Genomic DNA, 15,000 nt, shown 5'->3' on the forward strand with positions numbered 1-15,000 from the left:
TTCCTTTACGCCAATATAACCGTTTTTATAACCGTAAAAATCCTGGAATAAATGTTGCCAGACTTTTGCCTTTTCTTAATGCACATTTTTAACAGTGCAGACATTTAAACATTCACAGAAGTTTGTAATTCATATTATATAAGATTCAAAATGAGTTTGGGTCTCTTACCCACGACCGGCAAAATAGTTGAATAAAAAAAGCAAGAACACAAAACTCTCATTCGACCAATTTTTCTGCTAAGAAATCATTATTTAAAAGCAAGACTGAAAAGATACTAAACTTTACGAGATGGACAGAATCAATTTGAAGAGAATCGTAGACGAAATCTAATTTTAAACTTTCGTACTGACCTATAAAGAAGGGAAAAGTTTTATAAGTGAAATGCCATTTGATCTTGTAAAAGAGCTTCCTTTTAAAATCAAGATAAATCTCTAATATGCTGGTGATTCGAACTCTTATTATTATTATTATTATTATTATTATTATTATTATTATTATTATTATTATCATTATTATTATTATTATTATTATTATTATTATGTATTAAAATTAAATTTTTTTTTCTCTTTAGAATCCATGTATTGTAAACTTATGAATTATCCAATTGTTGACAAATTTCATCCTGTTGACCTTATAACAGACTTAAAAACACTAATGTCTAACACCCTTAAATTTTTCAAGCAATTTGAGAAGTTAAGCTTTGATGTAATAACAGAGTCAGATAAAAAAATTCTGAAAAACTTGAAAAAGGATAAAAACATAATAATATGTAAACCGGACAAAGGAAGAGGCGTGGTCATTATGAACAAACAAGACTATCTTATGAAAATAGAATCCATTCTCAATGACCATTTCACATTTGAAAAATTAACATATCAAGACCCTTTTGAAAATACCCTTTTGTTAGAAGACCGATTAAATAGATCTTTAAAGAAATTATTAAACCAGAAAAACATTAATGAAATAGAATACAAAACATTATATAGCAGCAGATCTAATCCAGGTATTATTATTATTATTATTATTATTATTATTATTATTGTTATTGTTATTTATTAATTACTATTTACTATTTACTATTTATTATTTATTATTTATTATTTATTATTTATTATATATTATATATTATATATCATATATTATATATTATATATTATATATTATATAAAATATATATTATTTATTATTTATTATTTATTATTTATTATTTATTATTTATTATTTATTATTTATTATTTATTATTTATTATTAAATTTTGAGACTGGTTCCAATTAGAGGTTCAGTTTGACAAGTATTCAGAAGAGTTTGGAAGAGCACCTAAAGGTAATACCGTCTACAAGCAACTCAAACTAATCTCAAGTTATGAGTCAGTAGTTGGAATTGCTTGAATACCGAGAAACCTATTACTGTCTTCTTGATGCTACCACGCTTAATCCGACACCATCATCATTATTAATTCTATGAAATAAAGGATTTCAAAGCTAATACATATGTAAGTCATTTCATTTTGAAATTAGATTGTTTTTCCTTCAAAGATGTTTTAGGAGACAATAACTTAAATAGTCTTGTGTAATGATATTATCAAATTGTTTTTTAATTGCAACTAGCAAATGAAGAGAAATTTCTTATATAATTTTTTTCAACAAGAGAATAAATGACTATGATAAAAAAGAAAGAATTAATTAGTGATATATAAGTAAGTGGGCGTTTTATACTTCAATTTATAGGCAATTATATTATGTTCATCATCTTCTTTTTATTCTTTTCTTCCTCTTTTGTTTGGATAAAAAATACCTACTAACACTTTGGCTCAGGTAAAAGAATTTTTACAATATTTCTATTAGTTGACATTAAAGGAACACTAAAAGAAATGGCACTGACGTCAACATGAGTTTACGTTGGCAGATTTACTCTTATTGTAAACAGTATTTAGAAATGTATCTTCTTCTTTAATCAGTTTTCTTAAACAGCCTTTTCACAGAAGCAGAAACGAGGCAATAAATACCATCAATTTTCAAGATAATTACTGTGATTATGCTCATTAGTATTATCGTAATGATTTGGGTAGAAAATATGAAGATTGAAGATCTGCAAAAGCATGAGTCCCTTTTCTATGTTTTGGCATTTTAATCGTTGAGAAAAAAGAAAAAGAAATATAAAAGGAGTCTTGCATCAGCTACTGGATTACTAATTAATTATGCTTTGTTTTTTTTTTGTCAATATATTTCTTACATTTCGTTTATCTCTCTAAATGAGATGATCTTTCAGATATTGTCTCTTCTTTGTTTTTATATGAAGACGCACTGCCCAGTAGTATGGAACGTGATTCCCGTGAATATCTACAAGATCTACATATATAGCTTTGAATATATGCACATCATTATTTTCCACTTATTTATTATAAACACACTTTTAAATTTACTGATTTCCTTTCACTTTAATTTCTCTCTGTGTACCTCTTAATGAAGCCCTTACATGTGCAAACGACTATATAAACAAAATTGACTTGTTAGTTTAGTTGGTTCGTTGCAGAATTATCCTGAAAAGGGCAGCTTAGCACCTCTTAGATTGAGTCGTTAATGACTTCAACTTTCGTATTGCTATGCTTTATTGGTCTATTAATATTTGTAAAAAGAAAAGAAGAAAACTTTAAAGGCAAAAGAAAATCAGCGTTATGTATCTTGTTTTCATTATCATTTTCCTTTAGTATACCCAATCTTTCATTATATGACCATTCGTACTTTTAACATAACATAAAGTGAATAATTTTTATTGGTAAACTTCTGCCATGGTCGAAAAAGAAAGATTTTTGATCTATCATCCCAAATTATGAGATTGTTTACCTCTAAACAGTCAGCGTCATATCGCAAAGGTGAAGGATGATATGGAAAGAAGAGGTTTGGTGGAAGTGGATGCCTTTGGAAAGGGTGCATCAGTCAATCGACCCCTTAATATAGGGATAACAGTGAGGAAGGAGAAGAAGATAAAAGCCTGCGTCATAGCCAAAAAAATCCGATTTAGTTTCCAGTCATTTCAGAAAAAAACAAAACAAATACTATATGCGACAGAAAAGTGTGCTTTTGAATATTTCAATATATCTAAAGATACAGATACAAATGTTGATCTACAGATGCCATAACTTGAGGTATTGGTTTTTGACGCAAAACTTTCTAGATGTTCTACATAAAAAGGGTTTTTTATGTCTTCTGTCACATCTTCATCATTACAATACAAAGGGAAGGAATATTGACATACTGAGGCCAATTAGACAATCGGCGAAACAATTATTTACGGCACAGCAACGAATGCAAATAGGATTCGTGTTTTAGTCTCTCTCTCTCTCTCTCTCTCTCTCTCTCTCTCTCTCTCTCTCTATCCGTATTTATTTTTCAGCTTACCAGTATGTCGTGAATATGGATAATGGCAAGAGTTTAGATAGGTTTTACCATATATAATAATGGAATGTCCACCCCTTCAGATCTCTTCCTAAAATTTACCTTACCTTTTTGTTAAGGCCTGACCTTTCAAAAGTATCATAAAATCATCAAATCATTATTCTTTCCTCATCCTTATTCCAATATATCAATTTATGTCTGGCCTAATTCTTCCCTGTTTGAAGTATTACTCTTCTGTTTGTGGTCCTTACCCCGTTGTCACCATCATTGGGAGGAATTTACTAGATTCAATTAGTTTGAGGAATGGTTTAGTCATTGTTCTATCAAATTCTTTTATTTTTGTTTGTTGTCTTTTTGGTGTTCCTTTCCCTCTTCCCATCAAGTTCGAGGTTCATCCTATCATGTAGCGTGTTGAGATCTACCACATCACTTGGACCCTAACTGATAGAACGGGTTTGCAATATATTGTCAAGTGCCTCGAATTGTATTTTATGTGGGATCTTTAGCAAATATTGTCGCCTAAATTAGGTATGAAAATAAAACCCATAATTTTACTGGTCGTATATGATAGATTTTACATTTAGGCAAGGTTTAAGAAAAGCCTTTTCCTAAAAAATTACCGTTTAGATAAATTTTTATGGATTCCATGATTATTTCCCTTTTTTTGCTTTTTTTTCATAAAATGTTAGATTTTCTTTGCATAACAATGTCACATATTTTTGTGTTTTTGAAATTTAAAGACACTGGTTTAAAATGAATAAGTGTTTGCTTAGTGCAGATGCATTAGTGCAAACTGGTTGGTTAATAAAGCAATTGCGTGGCTGTTTCGCTGTCATTTGAAATCGCTGATAAATAGAAGGGTTTCAATCCAATATCTCACAAAGATATGAAGAAAAACCAGACGATCTTTCTTAATTGTTTCACACGCAGAAGAGGAACATTTCTTCGTCAAGGAACCTCTGATTCTTTATCTACCTTTCATTTTAGACCCTAGCTATAACTATCCACCCAAAGTCAGCTAACTACTAGGTAGGTAATTCACTACTTAACTGAACATAGTTAATACAAAATTTTAAGAACATGACCATCTATGCACAATCGTCCCGTCGAAGACTAAGACAAATTCACCATAGAATTACTAGCTAGATGCTCTATTGAAAGCGCAGAGAGAGAGAGAGAGAGAGAGAGAGAGAGAGAGAGAGAGAGAGTTGGTGGTCATACATATAAAAGAAAGCTAAAGACTATAGATTAGATGATAAAATTCTAGAAACGAAAATAATCCATGAAATAGAGAGAAAAACTAATTTTAAGAGAGAAAAAAAACAGTTGTGTACTAAGAGAAAAATCTGATGAGTTTAGTTTAGCAATACAAAAAATGTGCTCACAGCTACAAGATGAAATGGAAGCAAGTAATGAAAAAATTAACCGTAATTTAAGAAAATTTGTATTGAAATTAGGAAAAGAGATATGTGGAAAAATTCATAAGTATATCAAAGAAACTTATCAGAAAAGACCAAAAACCTAATAAAGAAAAGATTGGAAATGAGGGTAACATCCAAGAGAGATTAAATAGAATCAGCACAACTATCTAAACAATAAACAAACTAAAACTGAAACACTAAAGAAGGGAAGAAGCATCAAATTGATGGAAATATCACTGGAACAGGGAACCAACAGATGTTTGCTTTAAAGGATGAAAATGGAAATATTATCCACAACAGAGATAGAGCAGTTTCTGTACAATGCTATACAATGGTGATATAAGAAATAACTTTACCAGCAGAAATAATAAAATACTTGAGCCGGTACCAAACCTACCATTAGGAAAATTAAAGAAATCATTAAAAGGCACGAGAAGAGAAAAAAAAAATGCAGGAGAAACTGGCCTAACAATGTTGTGATAACAGAAGAAGGCTCATGGTAGTAAAACTAGCTGAACTCTATTACAGCTTAGAAAAACATTATCAAGCTAAAAGTAATTCACAAAAGGGGAGTTATAAAAGTCCTGAAAAATTACGGCTCAATAAGTTTACTTTCCGTGATATATATGAAAATAAATCTGCAAAGATAATAATTATTAGGCCATATAGAAAGACAATTGGAATTTAATCAACGAAGGGAGCGGTTAGGCTTTAGAAGATTTGAATAGAGAAAACAGAACAGTAGGTCTGTAAATGAATATGAGTATAACTAAGATAATGCAGTGAGATAACGAATAAGATTACAAATGAGTCTCTAGAGAATATTAATGCGTATGCATAATTAGGACAGAGAGTAAGTATTTCTCCAGGACAAGAGACCGGGAATTGAAAAAAAGAACAAGCACGAGATGGAGAGCATCTGGTAAACAAAATGAGATTATGAGAACTAAAATGCTACTTTCTTTAAAAAAAAGAAATCTAATGAGATGGTCCTACCAGCATCAATTTATTCATAAAAGACTTGGAGCCTTACTAAAGGCTTACATAACATAATCTTGTTACAACTCAAAGAGCTATAGAAAGAATAATGATAGGAATAACACTAAGAGACCGAAAAAGAGCAACATGGATACGAGAGTAATCTAAAGTAGAGAATATTCTAACAACTTGTAAGAAAAAAGAAATGGACATTGTCAGGACATAGATTGGGAATGACATACAATAGATAGACATTACGAATAGCAAAATGGGTTATTAGATATTGTGAAAGAAGCCAGGGAAGAAAGAGAAGACGATGGATTGACGAACTAAGAAAGTTTACCGGTGTGAACTGACACAGAGAGACCATCGTCTCCTGCGGGTGACTAGGTATATTAATTATTGAGTCTTTTATATAGTTATACAGTGTAATAAGTCGTTTATATGGTTTCATGTTCTTTGATTAGTTTGATTTCAGAGCTAGTTGGGCAATTCTTGGAAGTATATCTTCCTAACTATGTACTTAGGATGATTTTTATTAATTTCATTACTTTTACATGATGACAATTGCAGATAGGCTGAGGATGACATAAGTTATGTCGAAAGCTACCGAATAAAGATGATGATAACAGCATTGACTATTTTATTTATAAAAAAATTGCGATTCCCGAGAGGAACCCAACTATCAACTATAATTTTAACTGCACACACACACACACGCACACACACACACACACACACACATATATATATATATATATATATATTTATTTATAAATGTGTGTGTGTGTGTTTGTGCGTGTGTATGTTGACCAAAGCACCAGCAGCCCATTGATGTAATATCTTCACAGTAAATGGGTCCTTTACTATCTATGGGAATTAAATTTAAAGAGTATGATTTAGAAGTTTTTGGAGGCGTACTAGATGAGAGATATAGGTAGATTGTAATGATTGGGAAACAGCACTATGCGATCAAGAGAGGTAGGCGGTCTGTGAAAGCCATCTTTACGGTAAAGCTGCTACAGGAAAAACACTAAAGGGAAATGAGAATGGTCTTCTGCGCTTTTGTTAATCTAGAGAAAGCTTACTTGGGTTCTTTTACAAGTGAGGGGTTGGAGAATGTGAGGCTGAAGTTGAAATTAGGATAAAAGCAGCCAAGGGGAAGGGGAGTTAGGTTACAGAAATGGTATGTAATAAGAAAATGCCCATCAAGCTAAAAGTCATGTTCTATAGCAAGCTAATAAGACCCGTGTTAATACAAGAATTGGAAGCGTGGGCTCTAAGACAAAAAAAAAAGCAAAGCTAGAGAGAACAGAGATGAGAATGCTGAGGTGGATTATGGGAATATCACTTCTTGAAAGATTGGAAAATTGTGAAATAGAAAGAATGGCAGGAGTAGTAAAGATTACAGAGGTGATAATACTGTCACAACTGAGATGGTGTTGGCACGTGTGGAGGATGGGTGTTGGGGAAGGAGTGAGGAGGGCTTAGGAGGAACGTATTTAGAGAAAAGATGGAGAGTGAGGCAGTGAATTAGATAGTGATATAAGGTGAAGGATGAAATGGCGAGATCAGGTTTGTTGATAGAGAATTCATTTGATTGAAGGCATTGAAGAGGGCAGACAGAAAAGACAGAAGAAAATATAGATGTAAACACACGCACACACACATACACACACATATATATTTAGATATATATATATATATATATATGTATATATATATATATATATATATATGTATATATATATATAAATATACATATAAATATATATATATATATATATATACACACACACACACACATATATATATATATATATATATATAAATTTTCAAAGATCTTTTTTTATTTGATTTCCCCTGGACTACATAGATTGAAGGATGGAATTACAACTCATGATAGAAAAAAAAATAATTATGAAAATATCGGGAAATGATTAATCTAAAATTCTTTAAGTGGAGAATCTCAAAATGAATTTTTAAGCAAATAAAATAAATTTCACAGGGCTTCACAGTGTTCCATTCCCTTTCTCAAAAGCCTCCCTCTCTCCGACGAAGCTTATCGTTCCAATCTGGCAAAGGGATTGACCCTACGTCTTCAGGGCCATTATTTCTTGCCGAAAGCTGGCTAAAGGATTGACCCTACGTCTTCAGGGCCATTATTTCTTGCCGAAATCTGGTTAAACTGAGAGTCATTCTCCCCCTCAGAAAGCCAAGATTTGCAACCTGTGGATCCTCTTGAATACGTTCTGTAATCTATGACAAATTGTGACTCACTGCTCAATCATTTTCTTTGCAATGAAGTATTTTTCTGTACTATCAATATATATATATATATATATATACATATACATACATACATATATATATATATATATATATGTACAGTATATATACTGTATATATATACACATATATAAACATATATATATATACACACGCACACACACACACATATATATATATATATATATACATATATATATATACATGTATATATGTATATATATATATATATACACACATCCATACATATATATATATATATATATACACATCCATACATATATATATATATATATATATTCTGATGAATATTGAAAGTGGGCATTCAAATTGATTATATCGCTTATTTTCTATCATGGGTATCTCAAGACACTGAACTATTATTGTACAATTAAAAACTAAATAATGATTTCAGCTGTAAAATGGGTTATTGAGTTTTTCAACTTCTACTTACTAAGATCTCTCTAGAAAAGAATGTTAAGTCAGTTGACTGTTCAAGATAGTTGTCACTAATACCTTAATGTTTGTTAGATCAGAGATTCAGGAATGGTGATTATGACACTAGATAAATTTCTATTGTATTGCATATAGTAACACAACATTTCTTTCGAACCTTGTTTATACCATACTACAACTCTATTTTGATACTGCATGCTATTAATGACACCATATTTTAAAGTGCGCGAGATTTTTGTATGTATGTCAGCATGTATGTATGCAGTTTGACCTAAAAGTTTTCTTGCCATTCATTGCCTCTCTTCTTAGATTTAGCTTAAACTATATCAAACATTCTTATATTTACCTCCGCCGCTTGGCGGAGGTAATGTTTTCGGTTCGGTTTGTTTGTTTGTTTGTTTGTTTGTTTGTTTCTCTGTTTGTCTGTCTGTCTGTGGACAACGTAGAGGCCACATTTCTACACGGAATCACTTCAAACTTGGCCAAGTAGTTCCCCAATGTGTATGGAAGAACTGATTAAATTTTGGTCAAGGTCACCCCAAGGTCAAGGTCACAGGGGTCACTGGTGTCACTATGACATAAGTGGCCATATCAAGAGACAGAAATAAAGCACTGACTTTTGCATAAGCCAACAGGGAAGTCCTAGTCCAGGCGCAACCCATGGGTGATGTTCAAATTTATAAAGGTCAAAGGTCAAGGTCATATTGGTGCATTATATCAATGTCATATTAAGTATCAGTGGCAAATGAACAAAGATCACTTGAAGGTCAAAAGTCAAGCAGGTCACTTGAAGGTCAAGGTCACGTGAAGGTCAAGGTCACGTGAAGGTCAAGGTCACCTGAAGGTCAAGGTCACGTGAAGGTCAAGTACATTTGAAGATCAAGGTCACTTGAAGCCAAGGTCATGTGAAGGTCAAGGTCACGTGAAGGTCAAGGTCACTTGAAGGTCACGTGAAGGTCAAGGTCATGTGAAGGTCAAAGTCACATCAATTCATGATTCTAGGACATATGGCGCTCTAGGTCACCTTGGCGGAGGTATGTCCTCTACGAGGACCATGTCCGCGTTCAGGACTTGCTCACTTGTTAGACCAGCAAGTTAGTTTATTCAATTTTCTAACAATAAAAGCCTGCAACTGGAGCTCTGAAATATTTGTTCTGATTTTTTTTTCTTCCAATAATCTTCTTTTTCATTTATCAAGTAGGTTATTTTATCTGACCTCCATATGGCTGAATGTTTCGATGTCGAACAATGGGGGCATTAGTCATTTATCAGTTGCTTATGATATGGAACACACTAGAAAATTATTTGTTTCATCATGATCTCATAAAACATTTATGAGAGGAACTTCACCTGTATAAAACTCAAACTTGTGCCAGTCGCCTTCAAACCAATGAACAATGCTAGTAAGAACAAATAGCTGAATAACTAGAAATGTATATGTCTGTTATTTGAAATTGATGGAACAGTATCATTATCACCATTAGTATACTGTAGCACATTATTAATCCATTGGGTTATGATTTTTCAATATGCTTGCAATTTCCCCTTAACAGAACAAGCTTTAATACCATTATGATCATTGAATTATGTATGGATTGAACATTAAGGTAATTGATATGGATACCTGCTATGCAAGGTATTATTTCTAGATATTTTTCCGTCGTTGGATATTTTTTAATTAGGTTCAAAAACGTTCTTTTTGGAATTACCTCCTGATCCTTACTTTCATAAAGAATTTTTCTTTGATTATCATCTTTCTATGGATTTTTCAAGATGATGAGTGTCTGATGCACGCCTTGTTTATAAGGTAATGAACACACATATAACTAGTATTGCTGGTTTTTAGTTTTCTATGATGATTTTTTATTTTTGTCTCATGATTATGAAGTTCCTGATACTATAGAATTAAAAACGTAAACACCCATTGCAGACATATGAATCTTTTTTTTTGTTTTTATTCTTTGATGTTGTCTTTTTCTTTGGGAAACTATAGCTTTACCACATATGCCTTCAATTGGAGATGTAGTTATTCCTTCAAAGGGAACATATTTAGCAAGGTTTTCTTCAGTTATTTGTGAAGTAATTGTATCCTTGTGGATGTCAACCTCTATGAACTGTTAGTTTGCTTGGTTAAAAAGGACTTCGGGTTCATAAACAGAATCTCCAGAGGATTCATCCGATTCAACAAAAGTTAGATTTTTAGTCACCAATTTACTTTCCCTGTAAAATAGATTTACAGGTCTCTTTAAGCTTAGTTTGACAGATTTCATAATTGGCTTTTTTTTTATTTGGAAATTGTTTTGTCTTAATGTACATGTTTTGTCAGGTTTAGATTCTGAAGATAAAATAGCATCCATCTCATTATCTAAGAAATATTTCCTATACTAGGTAGAGTCATGTGTGGCAAGAGAGTCACCTCCTGTTATATACAGGAATCTAGGTTTCTGGCATTGTTCGGTGATCTTGAGTATCTGTGCTTGTAGTTTAAGTGGCCCTATTATAATGCTGAGTGTCTGATTCAAAATGAAATTAGAATCTTATAGACGTTATATGTACTGATGCAGTATTTCAAGCCGATGAAGAGGTGGGAACAGAATTCTCTAGATGTTTAGCTTTGTAGAGAGTAGACGAAGAGCTGAATTGATTTTTATTCTAAGCTTTGGCATCTGTGGAGGATTGAAGCCTTGCCTCAATATCAGTTGTGTCACTGTCACTGTTATTACCCTGATTTTTCTTCTGGCTACGTCAAAGGGGATTGTTTTTGATTTTTCGCTTTCGCAATGATGGCTTGCTATAGTTTATGTCCCTGCCCTTGGTACGAATGCTGCCCAGGGCATAAACTATATGAAATTAGTTTACCTTCGGGATGAGTTATACATAAGGTAAAGTAATTCAATTTTTCCGGGTATCTTGTGCTTTAGATGGACATAAATTATGGAGAAAAGAAAACATAAGCAGATTCGAGATTGGAGGATATTATTTTCTACCACTGATATGAAATAAGTATGAAATTAATAATACCACACAAGATATAGAAGTAAATATCATCCAATATCATGCACTTTCATGTTTATAAACATCGTTAAATAAATATAGAATAAAATACTAAGTGGGCACACCGGTCGTATATATGCATATATTTACTCCATTACCTTTAACAGCATCAGCGGGGGCGGGGGTGTATGCCCTATGAGAAACCGCATGGGAATGAATACCTGATCCATCTTCTAAAGCAGAGGTGTTTAGATTTCCGTTGCATTAATACTCCAGATCCTTTGTCCTCGTTATCAAATGGCGCCATTGCAGCGTGAATGTCAAGCAAGCAATTTGGCAGAGAAGGAATGCGAACGTTTGGTGAGCCTTGAATGCCTGGCGGATGCTTGAGCCAAGCAGACGTGTCAAACTCTCGACGAAATTCTTGTAATGAAAGCAGGTTGATGGTTTTCATTAGCATATTACAAGAGAGTCGTTCCTCAAGAATTCTGTGGACTCTGACTAGATTCACAGCAAGGATTATATCCACAGAGGAGGAATGTAAATAAACAAATATATTTCTTTCTTATGTTAAATTTGAATCAAACAATTATACCATACGAAGTCATAGGATATGATATTAATAAAAATAATTTTTGTTATAAAATTATCTCTCTTCAAAGTTCCTTTGCTATTAAGAAAGATTTCCAGCCTGTGAAACAATATAAGGTACCAGGTCTTGAGAATCTCTTGTGGCCTTGAAGAAAGAAACCTTTGAAGTAATTTTTCCCTTGATAAAGCTCTATCCTTTGGGCTGATCTTTTCGATCAATTCTTTTTTTTTCAGCTTCCTTTAATTTATGTCCATATGACTGAAAAGTGACAAATGATTTTCAGAAACATTACTCATTTTACTTACATTATCCAATGGATACAATATTAAGATTCTATGTTGTACCCATATCAATTACTAATTATTATTGCTATTTGCACCATCTCTTATATTACATATCATATAATATTGCATGGGACTGCTAATAGCATCTCTCTCTCTCTCTCTCTCTCTCTCTCTCTCTCTCTCTCTCTCTCTTTTAAAGCAGAATAACTAATATAATATACCTGGAATATAACAAACTAACAAAGACCTTAACAAATTTGATGGAGAACTGGATTTACAAATTACGAGGCGTACAACATTATATAGAAGGCAATTCATATACTCAGAAGTATCTCTTAGTTTTCAAAATAAGTTTCTTTTGTTCTTGTATTCAAGCTTTTACAAGTCATAAGTTACATTGTTGCCAAAAACATGAACAGATGTTAATAAGAAACCAAACTGACGTACACGTAATTTCTTAGCGACTATTTGCACTTTCTTTGTATTTTACACAGTGACAGGTGTAAAAATACAATAGCACAATAAGTATGATATTTTTATATGTAACTGCAATATGAAATTACGAAAAAAAGGTGGGTAATAATAATTAGTGTTACATTTTGTATTTTATTTTAACTTTGAAATTGTAGTTATGATAAGTAATTTAATAAGGGGACAGGTAATTGATATTGTATTCATAATTGACATAAACCATATGTAATTACTCCAAGCTTGCTACCGAGCTCATTTCATGAAGCATAGCTCAGCGAGTCATTCAGTTCTGAATACAAAGATATTCAAATGACGGTTGGTGTTCTTTAGTACCCCGTAGTCATGTCTTACTTTCTCTGTCATAGCTCTTGTTTTATTTATATCACTCTCATAACCCAATTCATTGGTCCGTTTGCAATATTGTTTATGTATATTCTATTTTGCTTATGTGATGTGAACGCTTCCTTCGTTCATAAAAAATCTCTACTGTATTCTTGGTTACAGGGTCCAGTACTCATGTCCACAGCCATTCCAAAACCACAGTAATATTTGATAAGCACCAGTTTGGGAGGTTGACCTTTACCAACCCTCTACGATAAAGAAAGTTAGATAGTCGATCGAGTTTTCTCCTCCTATTTAAGCCTCTAATGGTATTTCATTTGTGTCTAGTCCCTCACTGGGATAGTGAGAACTGTGATAGATGGATCGTTTTTTATATGCTAATGTCATTTCAGTTGACAGTTTTAATAATCACCAACCAAATTGAGTATACTATTATAAAGTATGTCATTATTATCCACTTGAATTGCTTTTGAAGCCCACACCCCCTGAAAATTAAGAAGACGGGAGTTTTTATTAAATTCTGATGAATCTCTATTAAGAATATTAAATGAATATAATCTAGAAATGATTGTAGTATGTCAAATATCAGTAAAGAGTTTCAACATAATGCTACTCTTATCTAGGCCAGAGAATTGAGGATAACGTATTCAGACTTTGCTCCATTGAAATGAATTGTCCTAATTGTACACGAAGGAGTAAGCAAATAATAATAATAAAAAAAAAACTTTAAATTTGAGAGTCATAATAAGTCAAGGGATAGTGACATCTATGGGCGTAGCCAGGACTTCAGTCAGTGGTTGAGGAAGGGGGTCCTGAGACAGATGATTTCAAGCCACAGCTATATCATCAACAAAATCATCATCATCATCAGCTATAACTAGTCCACTGTAGGACAAAGGCCTCAAAAATGTCCTTCCACTCCCGTCTACATAAGGTCTTTCTATGCCAGTCTAGACCCGCAAACTGTTATTCTTATTGTCCATCTATTACCTGTTATTATGTGCCCTGCCCATGTCCATATTTTTTTCTTACTAGTTCTTGAAATATCCTCTATTTTAGTTTGTTCTCGTATCGATGTTGCTCTTTATCTGTTCATTAGTGTTATCCCATCATTATTCTTTATTTTTTTTTTTTTTAAAGATCTTTGAGTTGTAGCTAGCCTATATCAAACTCCTTCCTAAATTGAATTTTATCACTATCTTTATGATGTTTTAGGTTTTCTGCACGACCCGTATAGATATCTTCAAGTGTTGTAATATAGTGTTCATCTATTCCTTGTCTTTGAAGGGATTTCATTACTTTCTTTATACTACTGCTGAACTTTTGACAGAACCAATAGCTTTCTCATAGTCTCTAAATGCCAAACATAGTGATTTATTATACTGCGATGATTTTTCCATTAGTCAATTAATTACATGTATATGTTCAGTTGTTGGATACTCACTTCTAAAGTGATCTCTTGGTTGATTAAAATCTAGCTGTCTTTATTTGTCCTAGTATGATCGTTTTGATATTCTAAATAATACCAAGAGTAAACTTATTGGACGGTAATTTTTCAGGTCCTTTGTATGTCTCTGCTTCTAGAATTTTCTAAAAGAAACAATCTTATAATCATGAACACTTCTTTTTTTTATAAAAAGGAACATAAAAGATGAACACGGAGAGGCTCAGATGGAGAAACAAATATAAAATAGATTTTACTCTCAGTGGCAAAGTTAATTTAGCTAAAGATATAACAGTGAAAGGAAGTTAAAAATAAGTATCCATCGAATGAGG

Source organism: Palaemon carinicauda, chromosome 36, assembly GCF_036898095.1.
Source record: "Palaemon carinicauda isolate YSFRI2023 chromosome 36, ASM3689809v2, whole genome shotgun sequence".
Lineage (NCBI taxonomy): Eukaryota > Metazoa > Arthropoda > Malacostraca > Decapoda > Palaemonidae > Palaemon > Palaemon carinicauda.